This window comes from Octodon degus, unplaced genomic scaffold (genome assembly GCF_000260255.1).
Source record: "Octodon degus isolate 3935 unplaced genomic scaffold, OctDeg1.0 scaffold00144, whole genome shotgun sequence".
In the NCBI taxonomy this organism is placed as follows: Eukaryota; Metazoa; Chordata; class Mammalia; order Rodentia; family Octodontidae; genus Octodon; species Octodon degus.
Window position 1 is genome coordinate 6858359 of NW_004524720.1, and position 6297 is coordinate 6864655.

Here is a 6297-nt window from a genome sequence, read left to right on the forward strand (position 1 = left end):
GCATGCGAGTCAGCTGCTTATGCCACTGAGCTGTTCCCCTGGCCCCTCTATTTTTATTTTGAGAGAAGCTTTCTTTAAGTTTCCCAGTTTGGCTTTAAATTTGCCATTCTTCTGCCTCAGCTTCCCAATTAATTTAGGTTATAGGTGCACAACACCAAACTTGGCTGTGCCTAACTTTTAGATTGGAAATTTTTCATATATAAAATATAACTAAATTCTAAGCTTTGCTAAGATGTCAATCAGATGCTTTCCACAAGGAAAAAGAAATCAAGAAATTAGGCTGCAGTGCTTGTATCAACAGCGCATATACTAAAATTAGAATGATATAGAGAAGATTAGCGCGGCCCCTGCACAAGGATGACAACAAATTCATGAAGCATTCTGCATTTTTCTGTCATGCTATCGTGTTGTATATGGCTAGATTTCTAAATTTCTGTGTAAAAAATACGTAATTGCTTATTTTTTTTTACTATTCTTTTTATTTTTTCATATTCTGTAGGGATTAAAAGTTTATATCATATCAACAATTGATAGAAAATACCTGTTCCATTTCACATCTAAGGAGCTTGATGTTTAGACAGTGATGTTAAGCTCAACTGCCTATGTTGTAGGGTAATAATATCATTAAGCTTCTCTTCTGTAGGGTTAAAAATTTAAGTTTGGAGACCAAAAATTAGAGAAGAAGGGCTGAAAGGACAGCCAACATTTTGGCTATAGCTCTTCAAGATCAGTGAGGACACAAGACATAAGAGAACCTGTTCTGTAACATCCCGTAATTCCCAAATTTTCTGATCAGGGAGATTACGGGACCACAGAGGAAAGTGATCGATGATGTAGAGTGTGCCTAAGGAGAGTCACCTAGAGAGAAAATATTCTCTCAGGCTTTCACAGAGAGCAAATTGGTCAAGCAATGGCCATGACTCATCCACATGGCTGACACTGACAAAGGATCTACAGAATGCTGTACTGGGTTTCAGGGTAAATCCTGAGGGAATTTGACTGACCTTGTCAGACACAAAAGTTACATTTTTTGTTATACAGGTTTTGCTTTATCTTGTTCTTCACCATCCAGCAGAAAAGTTAAAAAATGTGGTATAAAAAGTACAGTTATATTAATACACTGAACTGTAAAAGGCTTAAGTCAACAACTTCTGATATTGCCAATTCTGCAGATAAACCACTACTTTTAAGGACTACTGGACTACATTGGATTATTTTGCTGAATTCAAGCACCTACAAATTTTGAATGGCAATGGAATACCTATCTCTGAAAACACTAAACAAGAAGAGGGATACAAATGAAGAACCATATACAGTAATATTTAAATGACAATGGAACACCCTTCTCTGACAAAACTAAACAAAAAAGGAGGATACATAGGAATGACCATTTTGTATCTGTATATTCAAAATAGGATAGATATACAGCTGCATTCTCTTAATTCAATGAATAGAGAGGTTTGTTCTAATAGTGTTTGTGGACAGAATATCATGTTTGCATCTTGTACAATGAATAACCACTAAGACAACAATATGCAATGTATTAATTATTGAAACTGTGCTAGTAGTCAGTTTTGAAACTGTCTCATTGCTATGTTTCTCAATAAAATTATTTAAAAATAATCTATACAAATTTATATGCATCGTTTCTCCCCATTTCAATGGCTTATTGTATATAATTCTTAGCAATACGTACTTCCTTACTAAACAATAAAATGTCACTAAATTTTCCCTAAAATAAATAAATAAATAAAGGATATATATATATATATATATATATATATATATATATATATATCTTAGACCACTGAGCTATCTCCCAAGAACCACTTTTCAAAAGTTCATATTTCAATGTCAAAAACTAAGACTTCTCATTTCTATTGTGTCTTTTTTTCTTTCTTCTTTGTTCTCCTCCATGCCCCTTTCCTTCTCTGCCCTTTCTTTTTCCCAATATTCTCCTTTTCCTTCTTCTTGCCCTCTTTCCCTCTTTCTCCCTTCCTTCCTTCTTCAGTTCTCTGATCTTTCTCTCCTTTTCTTTCTCCCTCCTTTCCTTTCTTCTCTTTGTTCTGTGCCTTCATGTACTTCTTGGCTCTTAACAGAGGAGGAGCTGCCAAAATATCATGAGAAAGGTGGCTCTCAGGGGTAGTTCTTGTCAAGCAGGAAGTGCCAGAGATCTTGTAAATTGTCCAATACAAATTTTATTTTGCGTACTCTAGAGGTTTGCATCTGGATAGACATCTGTATTTTCTGGGTACAGGGCCAAACTGAAACATTCAGTTTATCCATTGCTAATAAACACGTCAGCAGTTTCTTTACTCTCACATCTGTTGTGAAAAATGTTATCTCTCCTGAAGTGTATTTATTTGGTCTTTAATACCAGCTTTCATGGATTCCAAAATAAAGATATTCCTTTATTTAACAAATTTAATAGCATATGCTAGAAAGTGCCTCCCAAGAGTGATGAGATAAATTAAAACACATACTCTATCTTGTGTCCTGAAAAAGGATATCAATATCACCAATGTTGGTGGCTCTCAGGAAGACTATGCCAACTGAAACAACTTGCCTCTTAATCAAGTTCATCTCAAAAATCTATTCAAAATAATGTATGCCTCACAGGAATTCAAAAGAAAGCTTTAAAAACCTATTATCAGTTGTTTCATTATTATGGCTGACTTCAGTCAGGCTGATAGCTTTCTGGAAAAAAAAAAAAAAACAATCTCAAAGCTCTTGTATTACATTTCATATTCTCCAGTACACCTGTACAACCTCATTTTCTGATATTGGGGCTATCAGAAATTCAAACACATTATTTCTCATTACGCATTAGCAAAAACTGGAATCAAGTGTGGTAGCTCATGGCTGTAATTCCAGCATTCGGAAAGGTGAGGAAAGAAGATTGTGTGTTTAAATTAAGCTGGGTTATACACAAGTTCAAGACCAGCCTGTGTTACATAGTGAAACTCTGTCTCAAAAAAAGAAATCAAATAAAAAGCTGTATGTATTCATGTAAATAACAGTATTTCTTCTCTTTCTATTCTTCCAATTTATTTCGTATTTATATCAAAGGTACATTCCATCCTCCCTGGTGCTATCTGCTTATTATCCCTTATTAATACTGTAACCTCTAAAATATTTAATTAATGGGAAATGCTGTTTCTCTCACACAGATGAAGAAAAATATATTTGGAAATTTAGCATAATATATACTTTGAAGGAGCAACCAGGAAAATCCTGATATCAAGGGTATGGTGAATGTTATCAGGCCTATCAAAGACACATATTTTTAAAGCTCTTCTTCTAATTTTATAGATATTGCTAAAACCCCACACCATCTTCTGAAATCCAAAGCCCTTTTGGCCCAACTGGCTAATACTCAATCTCTGCTAATGTCAAGGAGGAAATGAGACACAACTCCCTAAACCTGTCCACCTGTCCCTTCAGCCCCACAACATAAACCAGAAAGCTGGGTACTGATGTATAAAGTTATTTGTAATAACAGAAATATCAGAAAGAAATATGCTAATGAATGGACAGTGGTTCAACAAAAGAGAAATCAAAGATATAACAGCATCAAACAGCAAACATTTTGTTTTCTAATTTAGTTAATAGAACACAAAACAGAAGGTATGAATAAGTAAATTAAGAATGCAAAGGTAAAACAACTAGAGAAGCATCTCAGTAAAGACAAGAGAATAAAGCAGAAACAATCTGCTGGATAATAAAATAGGGAAAACTTCTTAAAGAGAAAAACATTAGAAATGATACAGAATTTCATTAAGAAAAATAAGAGTTCCATAATGGTTGTTCTATTGTATATTGTTGTCTTCAAATTCATGGTTCAGATTAGCAGATATAAGCGTGCAAAATGGTCAAAAAGTTATAAAAAGGTTTAAAAGGAAGGAGAAAAATTAAGAACTTATTTCTCTTTTCAATAGACCACCAGAATGGATAAGTGCAATGCTGATTTCTGTTGGTTGAACACTTAAAAGGACTTTCTAAATAGAACCCAATGGCCAAGAAATAGTTTCAAGGATCAACAAATGTGATCATATCAAATTATTAATCTACTCAGCAAAGAGAACTACCAACACAGTGAAAAGACAACCTATAGAATGGGGAAAAAAGTTTGTCAGTTTTTCGTCAAACACAGGACTAACATAGAAAATATATAATTACCTTTTAAAAAATGAAAGATCCAGCCAAAAAGTTGGTGACTGAAGTCAACATACACTTCTCAAAAGAAGTATAAATGTCCAACAAATACACACAAAAAGATTCCACATTACTGACCACTAGAAAAAATCAAATTAGAAAAATGAGATTCTATCTTGTTTCAGAAAAAATGGCTATTCTCAAGAAATCAAATGCTGGTGAGGCTGTAGGGGAAAAGGAACCCATCTGCATTGTGGTGGGAATGTAAGCTAGTGCAATCACTATGGAAGTAAGTATGGACAGCCCTCAAAACCTAAAAATAGAAATTCCATTTGAACCAGCTATTCCTTTTCTGGGAATCTGGAGTGGATTGACAACTGGTGATCAAATTGCAGCACCCAGCTGAACTCAACCAGAATGTTGCTGGGTATGGCAGGCCCACTATGAATTGTTGCTGTCAGCATAAGAGGCAGAACTGGAGAAAAAGAAGAAACTGTTGGAAGCTTTTAGGGAGGTTATAGGGAGCTGTTAGGTCTCTTAGAGGTGCTTGTCTTGCTTGCTTTCCTGATGAGCTTCGGGAAACTTCAGGAACTCCAGGGCTATCTTCGTCAAAGAAGCCCAGGACCTTGATGTTGCTAAGAATGGCTGCAGTTCATTTTGGGGGTGCTTTTGTCCTCATCTGAACATTGGTTCCTGGCTCAAAAAGAAAAGATAGTGCACAGCTCAATCTCCTGAAGAAGTTTGTCCTGTTTTCATGACGGGAACTTGGCTTTATTAGGAGATTGGGACCTCACTGTTAACTTTGGGGAGAGCTCTGGTTGTTAGTTTGAGCATTCCTTCCTGGCTCTGGATCAGATCCTTCATCCTGCTAGCACAAACCTTCTTGCTTCCATCACTGACCTTTGTGCCTTCCCAGTGCCTGCATGAAGCATTATTATGAGCTCTGGGCCTTTAGTTGGACTTATGGGAGGCACTATTTTGGGCTCTAGGTCTTTGACTGGACTCGTGAAGGACATTACCATGGGACTCAGGTCTTAAGCTGGATTCTTTGGTCTTTAGTGTGTGAATAAATTTCTTGAATTATTTGTGTATGATTCTTTGTATAACTCATTATAAAATAGTTTTATAAAATACATGTCTTATATTGTATTATTCCCCTTAAAAAAAAACCCAAACTATAATAATATCTTCCTGAAAGAGTTCAAGACATTATATTGCAGTGATATAGACATGCCCATGTTTATAGCAGCACAGTGCACAATATTTAAATCTTGGAAGCAGCCTAAATGTCTGTCAAGAGATGAATGAATAAGGAAAATACGGTATTCACATACAATGGAGCACTACCCTGCCATGAAGAAAGATGAATTTGAGCCATTTGTAGGAAAATGACTGCACCTTGAGACTACATTAAGTGACATAGATCAAACAAATTTAGATACCATATGTTTTCCTTACATTTAAGAATATGTAAAAAGCAAAATAAAAGAGAACAGGAGATTATTTTCAAGGAAAGGAGACCAAGAGATGGAGGTAGGGAGACAGAGGGGCAGCCAAGGGGATGTAAAAAGAATTAAAATGTGTTATGTGCATGTATCAACTCCCCATAAGGAGTTATGTACTGCAAACATATGCCAATAGAAATAAAATATTCATTTTTACAAAGAAAGAAGGCTCTATAGGAGTAATTGCTTGTCTATAGACCTTAACAAAAGCAAAACCACACATCTTTTATTGATTGTATTAGTTATCTTTCCATTGCCAAAATAAAATATGGGATGAAATTCACCTACAAGAGAAAACATTTATTGAACTAATGTTTCTGGAGCTTCTAAGACAAGGTTGGGTAGATCCATTCGAATTTTGTTGGGAGCACTTCCTAGCAGTAGACAGAACAGGAGAGAGCAAAGTGTTCCTGTCATAAGGCAGAAAACAGAGAAAGAGGATACTGGATAGCACAGTTCCCCTTAACTTCATGATGCCCAGCAACCAAGGTCCCTCAGAGGGCCCAACTTTCCAAAATGTCCAGCACTTCTCAGAAGAACCACCCTTTGTGCAAATTTGTTAATGTAGAGACTTATGAGGGATATTAAACTAAACCACAATAGGGTAAACTCTAAAGAAAAGTAAGGGAATAATAAA

General features: G+C 35.6%; 1 non-coding gene across 1 annotated transcript; it reads left to right on the forward strand.

Moving 5' to 3' along the window:
• The first annotated feature begins 285 nt into the window (after positions 1-285).
• LOC111812823 lies at positions 286-391 on the forward strand. Its single transcript, XR_002818214.1, has one exon. It is a non-coding gene; the product is annotated as a U6 spliceosomal RNA (small nuclear RNA).
• Positions 392-6297: the final 5906 nt, after the last annotated feature.